Consider the following 16,672-nt stretch of genomic DNA (forward strand, 5'->3'; position numbering starts at 1 on the left):
GTCTTAAGAGCATTTGGCCATAAATACATGAATAATGAATGAAGTCTTCATTTCTTTAGGTTCACGAAATTTTAACAGGTTGTCATAGAAAAACTGCATTGCATAATAGGTGGTTTCTCTAAAGGCATGTGTTGTTTATCCCATGAGGATATAAAGTAAATGTTGTCTTTCAAATCTTAACATCTCTTAATTTTAGATAAGCAATTGAACATTGCTCATAAAACTGGTGGGGTTTTGATGTATAAGGGTGGAAGCCAAACAAAGTGAAGCTTTGTTGTCAATTTGAATTCACAGTCTTTATAAAAGATTGGTATGTGTATGTTCTTCTCCAAATAAATATATTTGGTTTATATGCAATAAAATCCCTGAATGAAAATACATAAATATCCAGCATTTGAAAAAATTGTCCAATTTGCTAACCTATACAAATCAAAATAAGACATAAGTAGTCTGTCGTCCTGTGAAAATGTGAAAATATGAAATTTGAAAAGTGTTCAAGCTTTCCTAAAAAATCAGTTATGTAGGGAAATTTTAAATGAGAATATTTTAAGAGATACTTGACCTACAGCTTTCTCTTCAAGCTTCAAAAAAGCCATTAGAAATAATTTCTGTACTTAAGATTCATTTTTCAAAGTATGAAATAACCATACATTTGTATCCAGTTCAAACAGTAAAACAGCATAAGTCAGTATCTTATGTTTGATACAACCAATTTTAATAAATGATAGAAAGCAACATAACCTTTTAGCACTAAAAGTTATCCTTCCAGTTTAAACAATATTTTTTTTTCACTAAGAATCTAAATAAAAATATTTCATTCTTCATAATGAATGAGAAACAATTTGGGAAATTCTGAAAGAGACTTTTTCAGAAGATACCTTTATCTCTGAAGAGATAAAGTGAGGAACAGAAGAGTGTCTAAGGGAAGAAAACAGCAGGTCCAAAAGCATATAAACTTTAAAGGCTTTAATAAAGTAAACTAAGGATGCAAAGCACGGCTTCTGGAATTCTTTTCAAGAATTAAGACCTGCTTTGCTTTGAGTGACTTGAGTGGGTTATAGAATAGAACACAATATTTGGCAACATTCCATGCTGTTATCCAAACTGCCTTTCCCACGGGGAAGCACAGGGATTTTTTTTTTCTTCAGACCCTGCCAAATCCAGCCCAATTTTTAAAGGCTACCTTTGCCCTGTTTCTTCCTACACAGCATATCTGTTTCAAGGAATTTTTATTTGTTTATTGTATTTGAATTGATAATAATATAGTTTTGTTTTTAAAGGACTTTTGTGCTAATGTAAAATCCCAGTCCCCATTATATAATTTATTTCCAACATTCTTTTGTATTGGAAAGTATAAAGCTTAACAGACATAAATATTTGACCATCGTAAGACTGTATATTTTGTCTTCTATCTATATCTGAGTCTGGGTCTCGGTCCATCTGTCTATCTAACTAGCTATCTACCCCTCCCTCCCGCCCTCCCTCTGTGCATGTGTGTGTGTATATGTGTTTGTGAGTCTACGGTAATAAAACAGTTGTCCATGGACATGTATTTGGAGAAAAAGGCAGCAGCTTCTGAAGTAACTAGTTGACCTGAAGAAAGAATGAGCAGCTTTAATTATTCAAAAAGGGATATTCATACATGCTTTTCTGTGCTATGAAAACCTCATCTGAAGGATTCATATTGTTCTTGAACTGAATGTGTAATGCACAGTGCCACAGTGAAGCATTGTGAGCCAAGATAAGATTTAGTAGTTTTGTTCAGGCTGAGGGGACTCCTACTTTTGGAAAGGTATTAATTAATATGTCTCTTGTGTTCCCTGACTTTGTAACGCTTGCTAGTAAAGATGCGGAGGACATGCTGTTAGATGCAAAGAGCCAAATAGGTTGCCCATGTCTCTTAAGGTTCAGCAACTAAAATTGATTCAACAATATCAAATAGAAACTTGGCTATCAGCTTTCTTATCATTGACAATTCTGAGTCATATTAGAAGCAAGTGATATAATTATTGAAACCTCAGCAAAATTACTGCACTGACCTTCTGGGAGTACTGCTTCAATGAATAGGGTCTAATAATTTAACAAATTATTTTTACTCAGAAAAAAATGTTGCTGTCTAAGAGTCTATAGATACATTAGACTAGTGGAAGAGAAGAAATATTTTATTGACAAAAAGTAGACAAAGGTACGGATAATGAACTAGACTGATTCTGTCAGGTCAGTTTTATCTTCACTTAACTTCTGTGCATGAATTAAATACTAGTTCAATACTGTCAAAATGTTTTTCATTAAAAAGATAGCAGACATGAATATATTCTGAATTGTATGTGATTTGCTTATTTTCAAATTTTAAATGATTTATTGTCTCTTTGTTAAATTACTTAGTTTAAATGAGGTTGATATTAGACCACTTTCAGTAGTTCCTGCTTCATTTAGACACTTCATAATCAAGCATCTTATCAAAAAATAAAAGTTTATGGACCAATTTATTAATCATTTATTATATTATTGCAGTGAAGGGAAAGGAAAAGCACTTTGAATCCACTAGGGAATATTCCAGAATTGCTATCCTTTCTTTCTGACTGCCTAGTAAATAAGTGATAGATTAAGTGCTGTTTAGGCAACTGTGGAAATACTCATACAAACATACATTTAAAAGTTGTATTTGTGAGGGTATTGCAAAATAGTTTAGAATCAAAGGACTCTATTTGCATAGCTACAAACTTGGGCACTAGTCCCAGGATTTGTAAAATCTATTAATGAGAATTGTAAATTACTCCATAATATTTGAGAATTCTTCAGTAAGCAAATGTTTGACAGTTCAGAATAGTCTGAATAACTAGAGTAATTGATGTCTGTCTATGTCATTTTGTTTATTATTATTTGTGTTGAACGGAATGCATTTCTGTTGCTTCTGACCTGTCTGCATAGAGTTCCTATGATTTATTTATTAATTTTTATGTTTCCTAGAGTGGCAGATAATATTAGGCATCTCTCCACTCAATTTTGTGGCCTGAAGCTAAAATTGTGGGAGCAAGAGGATTCCCTTACTTATGATGTAAGATTTTTTTTTAAAAAAAGAGCTTTGTTTCATTCCAAAGGGTTGTGTTTTGTAGACTGTTTGGTTTCATCATTTTGCCTATTTTTTCTGTTTGAATTGTGCTGGCAATCTGTGTTTCAGTTAACATTCTGAATTTTTAGAATATTTTGTCATTATAAATAGAATTAGTCATATTAGTTTAGCCTAGTTACATGGAAACTAAGTTGCTGTGATTTAGGAACAAATGGCTGTGAGGATTTTAAAAGTATTAATTGTAAGGATTGGCAGTTTCATTTTTCAAGGGCAGTAGTTGGCAACTTTGATACAAATTAGAGTTATCTGCTAGTCCTAACTGTTTACATGTAGTTGCCTTTTACTGGCATATTTAAAAAAATGAGCTTTAGTGCTAGAATAGCATAAATTTTTCCCTTGGAAAAATCATCAGCGCCTTTATTCTTTACCAAGAGATGTGGAATATTAAAATATATTTGACCATATTTAATTTACCACTGCATGACCATAAGCATTTCCTTAACATCTGGGATATGGATTAATTGTTCCTGTAGGCACAGTTTGCACTCACAGTAGGGCAATGAGTTCCTGCACTAATCATTTCAAATTATTGTAGTTGATAAATTTCAGTAAGAATAAAGTCTCATTTTAATCATTGAACACATACTCTGCTATGGAAATAAGTAACTTTTTTCTGAGATAAGGAGCACATTTGCTAACTTCCACTCCTGTTTCAGTCACATATACTTAGGGAAAAAGTCTAGAAAATGTTGCTGGCTATTTTAATTTGCTTTGTTACATGCACTGGTGAACATGATGTGAAATTAAAAGTACCATAAAAACTTAAATGCCAGGCAACTCTACTGAAACAGCCTTTAATGGGAGAACTAGCATGGTCATAAATCTTATTACACAGTTCTTAAAAGCAATTCAGGTATGCAGTAAAACAGGATTTTTGCTATTGAGAACTGAAATGATTAAGAAGAAAAGGAAACATACCCCTCAAACAACTAGTGTGTTGTCTATTTTATAATCTGGGAGACTTAAAATTGTGCCTTACAATTTTTTGTTTTGCTTTGTGTTTAATAAATCTAGTAAAATATGATTCCACATTTTTCAATTGTATACTGAACCATTATTAACCCCTAAGTTAGAGATACATTTCAGTGTTTTAGGGTGTAGAAAAGGATATAATTCCTTTTTAATTAGTGGATGAGCATTTGGTAGATCACAAAAAATATTGCTTTCATAGATTGGAATCTCTCCAGGGTTCATACAATGGTTAAATACTAAACAGGTGAAATTATTAAATGTGAATCTATTTTGTCTGTGTATTTATATATAGCATGACAGGATGAAAATGTGATATAGACACTTACAAGCAAAAACATTGACGCTACTTTTGGTATCATTTTTGTATTAAGGAAGAAATGAAATTATTATGATACAGGTAGGTAGTCTGTAATACTGTATTGTTCATAAATTTAGTCTAAGCACAAAATTGGTATCTAATCAAATATAGGATTAGACATCAGGTTATATTGGAATGTATTATTAATTTGTTAATGCCAACCTTACAAGTGATAAATCCTGAATTGGAGTGTTTAGTAGAATGCTAATTTGTATAAATACTTGTCTATGGAAGCTGCTGTTAAAGAACTGGGAATTGGAAACCTTGGATGATCTATTGCAAATTGTCATAAAATCTATCAGTAAGTTTCAAACTTCCATCTGCTTACCCTGTACTAGGGCAACATGTTTCTTTTGATTAAGAATAATCTGCTCTGTGGATGTCATCCTGGAAAGAGAATTTAAGGAAGTGTTGCAAATTTTTGAAACAAAGTTGGAATATGCAAAAAACGTTTTGCAAAATATGTACTATTGCAAAATGTCTTGCAAAAACTACATAAGCAGACTTCCTGGTGGACAAACTCTCATCTTTCATAGTCTATATCAGATTTACGCTGGCTGGACATGCTGAAAATGGTAGTCCAACATATCTAGAGTATCAGTTTGTTTGAAGGCATCTGAAGATCTTACAAATGTGTCAGTGTTATATGCCTATCTTCAAAAGCATAATTAATTTCATAAATTAGCATGGAGAAATACAGATAGTCCTTGACATATGGCCACAATGGAGCCCAGAATTTCTGTTGCTAAGCAAGACAGTTAAGTGAATTTTGCCCCATTTATTACCGTTCTTGCCACAGTTGTTAGGTAATGACTGCAGTTGTTAAATTAGTAACACCATTGTTAAGTGAATCTGGCTTTCCCATTGACTTTGCTTGTCAGAAGGTCACAAAATGTGATTACGTGACTCCAGGACACTGCAACTGTCATAAACTCATACTAGCTGCCAAGCAGCCGAGTTTTGATCATGTCACATGACAGCATAGTAAAATATTAGCAGTATCAAATTAGAGTATCAGTAGATTTCTCTGGAATAGTTTGCATTATAGAGCAAGTGGTATTCAGAATTCTGTTCCTCTCTTGATCTTGGTGAGAGAATTTATGGTTAAGAAAAGGCAACCATCAGGAAATGGATTTGATAGTCTATTCATTTCTGATGTGTGGCTCGTAGTGTGAAGGGTAGAAGGTTACTATGAAATATACCAGGTTACAAATCTGTTTACATATTATGATTGAAAATGCATCTACATGTTGTAAATAACTAAAATGGTAAGCAGATACCAAAATCCTGTATGGAATTTTAAGTTGCTTAAGGTGTGCATGGGACCCAGTTATTTGAAATACCATCTTTTCCTAGTTACATCTACCCAATCCAGAGTGGGGAGGCAGAGTGTGTTACGGGTTCTGTGTCTCTAAAGGAGGTCCATTTAGTGGGACCAAGAAGAAGGGCCTTCTCAGTGGGGCCATGCTTTCGATTGGAACATCATCCTTGCAGTAATAAGATTGGGCCTCACCTGAATACTCTTGAAGGACTCTGAAGAAATGGTTTTACCAACAGGCCTGGGAATCCCAGGGTGGTACGGAGTCAACCAAGTTATTTGTTTGATTGTTGTCACCAGGCAGATGAGGGTTTATTGAGTTTGATATTTAGAGTTTTATTTCTATAAGCTACTTGGAGTTACCATGAGTGAATTGGGTGGCCATATACGTTTTCTAAATAATTTTAATTTATTTATTGAAGTCTATAAGCATACTACATTCCAAATACCTACCTTTTCTTTATTGAAGGAAATTAAGAAATTTATCATACCAGAAATTGTAGATATTAATATAACTATTTTGTTTTTCATAAATTACTTTTTAAAAAAGACATGTTTCTTTAAGCCATGATATGAGAATCATAAAATAATAAATTCCTCCCTACCAATATTAAATCTCTCAATCTTAAAGGAACATAGTTGTATAATTAAACTTCAAGAATATATTTGTCTTCAGAAGAATCATGCAAAACTATCTGGGAGGGCCGCTGATATTTTACAAATTTGTACTCATTTCTTGGAAGAAGAAAAATATAGTTTAAATATCAGTGGATGTAATAAGTGGCCAACAGAATGGGAACTTGTGTGGCTATAGTAGTAGTAGCTGTTGTTGTTTTAAACGCATACAAATATTTATTTCAGGATAGCAAAACAAACAAACAGGCCAATTGGAACAACATCCCAAACCAAAACATGACAGAGACAAAGGAAAAGAATGCTAATGCTGCTCTGATTATTTCTGTTATTGTCTCCATTGACAGGAAGTGCCTAGCAAGATATGTATAGATCCATTTGGGGTTTATTTAACAAGTCTTTGAATAAGAAATGGTGGCTTACTCCTCTTAATGCATACAAGGAGCCAAAAAATGTGACTTCATGTATTGACTTAGTCCAGGAAAGAGCCAGAACCCTTGATTTGGATGACAATACAAAAAATTTGGAATGTATCATAATTTATTAGCTGTGCCTCCTTGTTAGAGGGATTAGTGTACATAAATGTGTTAATTATTAAAGTATACTTTCTTAGGATTCATGCAATACTTCAATATTACTAGAAGTGTTTAATCCTGGGATCTCCAGAAATATTTTGAGATTACAAGTAAATTTTCAGAGGTTTGTGCTAACTTTCAATCAGAATCTGCCTTGTTGTAACTTAAAGCCATTATATTGTGTTCTGCCTTTAAAACGTCAAATAATATACTTTGGCTTCATTCTTTGTGACATTACTTCAAATACTTGAAAAATGCTGTCATATATCTGCCTTCAGTATCTCTTCAGAAGACTTGGATTCCAGGCCCCTAATTAACCTAATTGTCTGCTGTTTGTGTTTCTCCATACTTCTCCAGTGTGCTGCATAGAGAATCCAAGGAATGGGTTAACTTTGCTCTTCTGCTCGGAGACTGAGTCAATCAATATTTTGGTCATGCCTCCTTTGCTTGCGCATGCCCAGTTTTGACTCAGTCTCAGCTCAGAGGAGACGCATGGAAATATCGTTCCTTCGAACAAAGACAGAGTTTTATTCCTTGGATTCTTCGGAACTTGAAGTAAGATTGTGGCATTGCATTAGCCTTTGCAAAACAGCAAATGGTTCGGCTGGCTCCCTGGGCCTTCTGACATAGCTCCCCAAGCTGGCTCAGAAGGACTGAGCTGAGGTCCCTGCCTTTTTCCCACCTTTAGGCAGAGGGGACTAGAACTTCATTGCAGCTCAGATTAACAGAGCCCAAGGTCCCTGGCACCTTCCTGCACCCCAGCGGAGGGGACTAAAAAGTCACTGTCAGGTTAACTCTGGTGTATACTATTAACAGAGTCACTGCCCGGTTAGATCCAGTACATACTATTAACGGAAAGTCACTGCCTGGTTAATTCTGGTGCAAACATCAGTGGCAAAGCGCAAAACAGCAAAACATGCTGCAACTGCAGTGTTCATTGCGAACGAGCCTACCTTATTGAAGTAGGATTTCAGATTGCGAAAATGGTGGCTCCCGTGCCATCGGACAGCCACAAAGAGCTGAGCATCAGTGGGCAAGACCTCGGTTCCCCAGTCCAGGCCCAGTTTACCAAGGAAAGCCCCTTGGTGCCGAAATTAGCAATTAGAGGAGTGGCTGCCCAAATTAGGGCAAAAGCCTTATCTGCAAAGAAGCCTCTAAGGCTGAAGAGAAGGACGCCAAGAGGCGTCAGAAAACCCTGGACAAACAGATGACCAAAACTGAGAAGAGAACCAAAGCGCCAGGGACAGGCAAACTCCCCAAGGGGAGAAGCTGCCACTTCCCACATTTTTTCAATTGGGCCAGTGGAGCCTCTTAATGAAGCAAAACAATTGAATGATCTCAGCTCACAAGCCTGGGCGCCAAATGATGCCAGAGAGCAATCCTCTCAGACACCATTAGACACAATGAAAAACTTCCTTCCACGGTCATAACTGTCTCCAGCAGAAGAAAATTGGGAGCTACCTCCAAAGAGGTTGAATTCTGCACCAGAGGCCACCTCGGGAAAATCGGGCCCAAAATCTCTTTATCAGATCAGAATTCTGATTTCAGAGGCCATAGAGCAGGGAATTGCTGCAGGGTTGCAACAAAGACACCTGACTGCTTCTGGGGCAGCTGACTCTCACTTCATCAGGGCCATCATCCAGCACCCCAGGTTCAGAAAGACTTGGCGGCCTTTCAAAGACCTCACTCACCCACTTCATCCACACAGAGCAGGGAATCACTCTCAGGATATGAAGATCAAACAGAGCTGGTGCTTTCAGAGGATGAGGGGATGGCCCCAGATCCTCCGGCCTTTACAAGGCTATTTTACTCCAGCCTCTTTAAATCCCTGCTATATAAAGCCAAAGCCACTTGGGAGCTGATCCAACTACAGCATTGGGCCTAAGGAACCCGAGTGCATTGCTCTTTTCAGAGCTAAGCACAGAGAGTGAGGAAATTCTATTCCTGGACATGGGCCAGAGTCAATGGACCCACCCAGGGGCATACCTGTCTCCAAGCAGGAGCTATAAGAAATTTTATAATATGGCCCCAGGCCTCACAGAGACTCTACAACTTCCCAAGATAAATGGACCAGTGGCGGCCTTGGCATCCTCCACCATCTTGTCTGATGATACAGAGGACGCCCGGAAGACAGAGGACAGGAAGGTGGAGCTGACCTTCTGCAAGACACATCAGGTGGCTGCATGGGTAGTCAAGGCTGCAACGGCTGTCTCAATTCATAATAGAACTTCTTTGCTATGGCTTTGCCAGATGCAAGTGAGTGTTCCGCCGGATGAACTCCATTTTCACCAGGATATTGATAAACTGGTAGCAGCCACGGAATTTTTAGCTGATGCCACCTTAAATGCCGCCAAATTTGCTTCCAGGCTCGGTAACAGCCCACTGCCTACTGCGGTTTTGTCACTGGCAGGTGGATATGAAGTATAAATGGAAGCTAGCCTCTGCTCCCTTCCAGGACAGCAAGCTGTTTGGAGAAACACTAGAGCCCATCCTTGTAGAGACAAAAGACAGGAGAAAGGTATTGCCTTCCCTATATAGGTGAGCTGATATATCCTTATAGCACAAACTTTTGCCATAATCATGACATAGATTATAGCTTATAATATTGGCTCTAAAGGTTTTTATGGCTGCTGGAATATGGTTATTTCTAATGTAAGAGACAAAACAAAGGAAGGTTATGTTGAAAGAAACATCTCACCCTCTTTCTCAGTAATCCGCATCAGTAGTGAATGGATCTTTAGATTCAATGCTCCCTAAGCATAAGGGTTACTCTGATAAGGAAGCAAGGATGGGGATTGGAGAAGTAGATGGAGTGTGATGGGAGATGACAAAGGACAACAATGAGAAACTAAGAGACAAGCTAACTGCTGACTTTACTTTACACTAGACATGAAAAAGTTCATTCCCCCCTCTCTCTGGTTCCTGACTTCGATTCCACTAATTTTCCAGGCAGAGTAGCTAGAAGGACTTCCTTTGGAAGGAAGGAAATGAACCAGAGGCTACTCAAGTAGAAGCTGTTTATATACTCACAGCTGTGACTTGAAATGTATCTAGATAGTTGCTGAGAGAATAAGAACAAGCCTTAAACGGCCGCTTCCAGAAAGGTTTACCTACCTGGACATTTTATTTTGAAAGTTGCTTTGAATTTAGCATAACCTAATTAGACTCCAAATCTATTTTGAAACCTGTCCCAAGTTCTCAAGGATTGGAGCAGAATAAACCTAACAGGTTCTATACTTTTGGAAAAACGAATGTTTGCTTCCTCTTATATGCCAGGTATCTCCCCAATTTTTAGTTTACATAAGTCTCTGCCACAAATATCTTCCAATATAGTGGGCCTAAGTAATAATGACCCTATGTTCTTTTGAGCTCTCATTTTCAAATTTGATAAAGTTTCCCTATGTGCCTCATCCATTCCAGTACCAAAAAATGTTCAGGGCTTCACTTTAAGACAAATTTGCTGGTGTTAACATACCACTCTATAAAGCCTTAGTAAGACCACACCTAGAGTACTGCATCCAGTTTTGGTCACCACATTATAAAAAAGATGTTGAGACTCTAGAAAAAGTACAGAGAAGAAGAGCAACTAGGATGATTAGGGGACTGTATATGAAGAACGGTTACAGGAACTGGGCATGGCTAGTCTAGTGAAAAGAAGGACCAAGGGAGACATGATAGCAGTGTTCCAATATTTGAGGGGCTGCTACAGAGAGGAGGGGGTCAAGCTATTTTCTAAAGTGTATGTAGGCCAGACAAGGAATAATGGATGGAAACTAAACAAGGAGAGAAACTTTCTGACAGAACAATGAACCAATGGAACAGTTTGCCTTCGGAAGTTGTGGGAGCGCCATCACTTGAGACTTTCAAGAAGAGACTGGACTGCCATCTGTCAGAAATGGTGTCGGGTCTCCTGCTTGGGCTGGGGGTTGGACTAGATGACCTACAAGGTCCCTTCCAACTCTGATTATTTTTTATCTGGTAACTTCATTATAAAGTTGAATACAAGGTTTATTTTATTTATTTGTACCCCACCTTTATTATTTTATAAATAAGGCGGTGAGCTTATCCAACATATCTCCCTCCTCCTCTTTTCCCCATAGCAACAACCCTGTGAGGTGGGTTTGCCTGAGAAGGTGAGTGGCCCAAAGTCACTTAGCTGGTTTTCATGGCTAAGTCAGCACGTGGTCTTACGGTTTCTAGCCTGATTCCTTAACCATTAGACCAAACTGGCTCTTTTTATCTAGAGTGGAGTATGTTGTCCTAAAATAGGAAGGCAATACGGTATAATAACTAAATTATATGAGACTTTTAGACCATAACAACCTGAAGAATAGTGGAGAAATAGCCTCCAAACTGTTCTCAATCAATCTCTTGAAAATAAGAATGGTACAAAGCCAAGAACAGTGTGTGCCTTAATACAAAATAATGACTTTTTAGTCAGTACTATAAGTCATATTGAATAACATCTGTATATTTAAATCATCTTTCCCAACTTTACTTTACCGACAGTCCAAGTGATATAGTGAATTAGAATTAGGAGGCCTCAGGTACAAGGCTGATCATAACCATAGATACTCACAAGGTGATCTTGGATTAGTAACAAATTCTCAAACCAGCCTGCCTCATAAGTTGTTACTGAGATCAAAGAAAGACATTTCTGTGAACTCTGCCTTGAACAGTTAAAATTTATCTTTCTTGTAGGTATAGGTGAATATAACTTTTAATACCAACCTGATTTAAAGATTTAAATTATGGCATGATTCAGTGGCCTTGGGTTTGAGGCTCCTTTGAACCCAGGAATTTAACAATTGTGTTGGATGAGGTAGCACTGCTCTAAAGAGATTCTGTGTACAATGTGGGGGTCCTTCTGGATCTACGATTCCTGCTCAAAGGGCAATTGACAGTTGCAGTTAGAAAAGCCTTTATGTAGCTTTCTTTTGTATGTTAGCTCTGCCCATGTGGCTATCCTTGGTGCAAAATGCAGTGTTATGCTTCTAGATAGGTATACTACACCTGTACTCTGCAGTCTGCATTGGTTTCCATCTGCTTCTGAGTTCAATTCTAGGTACTGGTTCTGACCTTTAGAGCCCTACATGGCACAAATCCTCTCCCTGGTTATCCCGCTTCCCAACAGGAGGAACAAGTTGCAAGTCCAATTTGCTAAGGGGCCTTGTCTGATGGGAAATAAGAGGAGAAATTTCTGTGCAGTAATACCCACACTTTGGAATATCATCCCTCTCCCTGAAGTGAGATTGGGTGCAACTCTTGATGTTCTGCAAGGCCCTTACAACATTATTGTTACCGGACATGGGGATCCTGTAGAAGCATGGAGCCTGCTAAATGGTTATTGTGTTTGTAAGTTTCAGGCCATTATTCAGAAAGCACTCTCCTGTGTTTTTGTTTTAATATAATTATAACTATTTCATGGCAAGTTGCCATGGCCATCTTGACGTGGCCAACTCACTGTGGCCATCTTGCCGCACCCAATCTGGCATGGCTAGTTTGCTGCAGGACAACTCACTGCGGCCAACTTGATACGGGATAACTCAACATGATAAATGTTATCTGCCACCATTACTTTTACCTTATTTCTATTTCTGTCAATGGAAATAAGTTTGAAGAAACGGTGACAAATAACATTTATGTGGTGAGTTATCCTGCAGTGAGTTGGTTCGTGGCAAGATGGCCATGCCAGGTTTGCCGCAGCGTGATGGCCATGGCACGTTGGCCCATTCCATGTATATTGACCATTGTACTCAAATGTAATCAGCATCTGATTATTAGCTTCATACTTAAGTAGTTATACTAATATTTTAAAAATGAGAGCAGAAGTACCTGTTTTTCTAAATGTGTGTTACTAAATTTGGTTTTGCAGATCTGAGGCTAAGTTCAAATACTTGCCTTTCTTTTTATGCTTGATCTTATTTAAATGTCTGACCTTCTTTCTTCATATAAAAATGCTTGTTTGTATTTATTGATATACGCAAAAAGTTATTTTTAAAACTTGCTATTTCTGAAACTCCTTCTGCATTATCAGAGAACCCAACTTACAAAAGTGGAGAGTCTAAAACTTTTAAGTTTAAAAGGTTTAAAACTTTTAAATGTAACATTTAAAATGTATGACCCTTTAAAGGCAGTTTAATTCATTCTCGAGAATTAAGATCAGATCTAAGTTTTGACCCAGGTAATCATCACAAGTTACAATGAAGTTGTTTGCTTATTCTAATTTATACCTATCTAATGAATTGCTTACATATATATGCATGGCTTACAGACAGACACAGCAATGTAAAAGAGCCCCAATTATACATTTTAAAACAAAAATATAAGACCATATAAAAAGTTGTCATAATATTCATAACGTTAACAGCCAATTACATTTACCAATAGCATTCGATATAGTTATCATGTGGTCTCCACCGCATTCCTAGATTCCCCCATACCTGTTGGCAGAACCATGGTTCTGGGAGTTGAAGTCCACAAGTCTTAAAGTTGCCAAGGTTGGACACCCCTGTTTTAGAGTCTTTCAAAAAGTCAGCAGGAGCAGGGGCAACCTAAATGCCAATGGGATGATGTTCCATAGGGCACATGCCATGGCAGAAAATATTAGTAATTAAGCATGTTTTGGGTTGGCAGTATATTATAGAATACATAGGGGAGCTATACTAGGCCTACTTCATTTTTCAAGAAAGAAATATATTAGGGAAGTTATACTTCACTTGTACAGTGGATATACTCCTCCATTTCTGTATTTAAATTTCCAGTACAATTGCTTTATATTTTCTCTGCCTCTTTCAATCACAGTTTTTGATTATTTTCATTTCAACTATGTCTTTTCTTTTGTATATTATATAATACTCTTATTTCTTCATTTTTGCACTAATAATTTTGTTCCATATATGATTGTTCAAATGCCTTGCCGTTTAATCATTTTATGAAGCACCCTTTTTCCTACTTCATAATCATAACCAAACATTTTAGTGGCACTCTGTAACATATTTCTTTTCATTCTGTTCCAAACCGTGTCCACATCCTTTTTCTTTGTGTCTGCTTCTCATACTTTTCATATCAAGTGAAATCTATTTTGTACTAGATTTTCAAACAGAACTTGTCCTCTGAGTGATAGATTTTAAAAGATGTTATTTATCTTCTATTCGTAACAAAGATTCAGAAGTATTGATGAAAGATATAGCGTTCGTAGCTATAGAATTGGTTGGATTCTTCCTAGCTTAATAGGACATGTAAAAGATCCAATGAAAGCTACTTGTCCTATTTCCACATCTCTAACTCATGGAATGTTTTTAAAAGCATAACTGAATAAGCTTTTAGAGTAGAGTACCATTATTTTTTCCATCATGTGTGTCTTTCTAATAAGGAATTGAGGCAAGGGTAGATCGTGTGTTCTTTTAGAATGTTTTTATAGCTAATTTAAACTCTGGTGAAATTTAAACAAATAAATTCCTGAAAGGTTTTGCATATTCTAGTTTATCAGATAACGTAACTCAGTTTTTCTAAATTTGTAGAACAAAACTGAGTGAGTGTCCTTGTTTTATGTTGGCATTTCCAAGCTGGAAAAGCCAAGGTCTCTTATTCTTTACCTTTGAGAATGTAGTACATGCTTTCTTCCATATTTAATATGGAAGTATTTTATAGTAGATAAGGCACTGTGGTAGAAACTAAGAGATTTGAGTTTTAGTGCTACCTTAGGCGTGAAAGCCATGCTGCGCATGTGTGTAAAAAAACCTTAAGCTGTGCTGCCCAGAAAGCTGAAAAGCGCAGCGTGCAAGTGCATTTGAAAAACCTCTTTTTTCCTGCTTTTTCAACCTCAGCTGTGCCATGCAAATCAGCTAAAGTTGAAAAAGCAGGAAATAAAGGACAGGTAAGAGCCCGGGCAGGTGGGTGGGCCAAATAGCAGCAAACACAGAACCGATTCAGTGTTTGCTGCTCTTCAGAGCTACCAGTTCTACAGAGCTGGGCAGAAGAGGTAGCATCCCACCTCTGAATATACTATTACATATAGCATATCATATATTAAATAGCATATTATATATTACATAGATTAATGTGTACAATATAATGCAATATTATATTACATAGTATATTACATAGCATGTAGTATATATGCTATAGTAATAAACTGATATCCTTCTCACCTTTCCTATTACCTACTCCTATTGGTATCTTATGACTGTCATTTGTTGGATGTTTCATATGACGTATGATTGTATCTTATGATTCATGTTTTATCTCTTTATTGCTTGAATGCATACTGAGAGCTTATGCATTGGAGATAAACTCCTTGTGTGTACAATCATTGGCCAATAACATAACATCTGTTCTATTCATGTAGCTTTAGCACTTTAGGTCAATAACTACAGCAAGACTACATTTAATCTGTGTTACTTTTTTTTCTTATGTAAACAAACTTGAATGTAGTCTTCGCTAATGCCCTGATGAGGATTAATTAGATTAATTTAATGAAACAACAGAATCCAGATCCATGTTTCTATATAATATTTAAGAAGAAAGCATAAATTCCATTTATAAATACACAGTTCACTTTTTGTGGCTTGGTTCATACACTTTGAGCTATAATATGATCGTCTTGTTTTCAAGTTTTTTATGTTGAACAAATGCTTTGCGAGCCATGGTTTATACATATCATAGTAAGCCCAGATGTAAAGAACTGCATTTTTGATATTCTAAAATTCTGGCTAGAAACATCAAGATCTTTTAGAAACATATATTTGCATATGAGTAATCTTTTTTTTTTCAGGAAGTGGGAGAATCAGGCCAACACTTTCTTATTCATGCTTTACATATACCAGAGAAGCAAAAGGAAGCTGAACTGAGTAATTGATCTTAGAAGTGATATTTGAATAGTTGATTGCTCAAATTTTGAAAGGTTTACCACCTACTTTAACTTCGTTCTCATGTACTGTCTAACTGATGACATAAGTATTGTGTTTCCAGTATGTCATTTTTGTACAAATTGTAGGACTGTTTCCCATATGATTCTTTCTACAGAGACTATTTTGAAGTAGGAAAAATGCATACGTTTGCATACTAAGAAGTTGCATGTTTATGTCTGCTATATAATTGTAATAATTTCCAGTAGAAAAATCATTGCATAAAACATAACTTAGAATTTCCTTTTCCATTATTCTCAAATTCACCTCTTTCAAGTTGATACTGTGTCTGCTTATACTGTATATTATCCAGTAGCTGACCTAATCAGTAAAATAAGTTACCATCTTAATTATTAACTTAATATTTTCAACTAACTTTGTTTTTACACATTTCAATTAACCTGTACAATCTTATTTGTGAATAAATATTAGTGAAATTAAAGGGATTTACTATTACTACACAACAATCAGATCATATTCTTAAAGTTCATAGATCTTTTTTAAAAAAGATATTTCAATAAAGGCTAATTACTATACCCTTAGGTTATAGGCACATGTGGATCTGATATTTGTTTTATGTAATTTATTTATTAAACTTATATAGTGCCCTTTTTGCCTGAAGGCATCTCTGTACTGTTTTCTGTACAGAAAAACTGTTTTCAGTGTTTTTCCAAATTTAAAATTATTAGCTTATTTTTGACTATGTTTTAAAGAGACAAATACTGCTAATAGATTGAGAATGAGGGCATTAATTAATATAAATACAGAACAGTA

General features: G+C 36.3%; 1 protein-coding gene across 3 annotated transcripts in view; it reads left to right on the forward strand.

The window, feature by feature from the left end:
- WNK1 (WNK lysine deficient protein kinase 1) overlaps positions 1-16,672 on the forward strand; it is a 124,161-nt gene that overhangs the window by 28,985 nt on the left and 78,504 nt on the right. The gene's annotated exons all lie outside the window — the stretch shown is intronic.

Source organism: Pseudonaja textilis, chromosome 5 (genome assembly GCF_049901715.1).
Source record: "Pseudonaja textilis isolate UNSWEBS1 chromosome 5, rPseTex1.2, whole genome shotgun sequence".
In the NCBI taxonomy this organism is placed as follows: domain Eukaryota; kingdom Metazoa; phylum Chordata; class Lepidosauria; order Squamata; family Elapidae; genus Pseudonaja; species Pseudonaja textilis.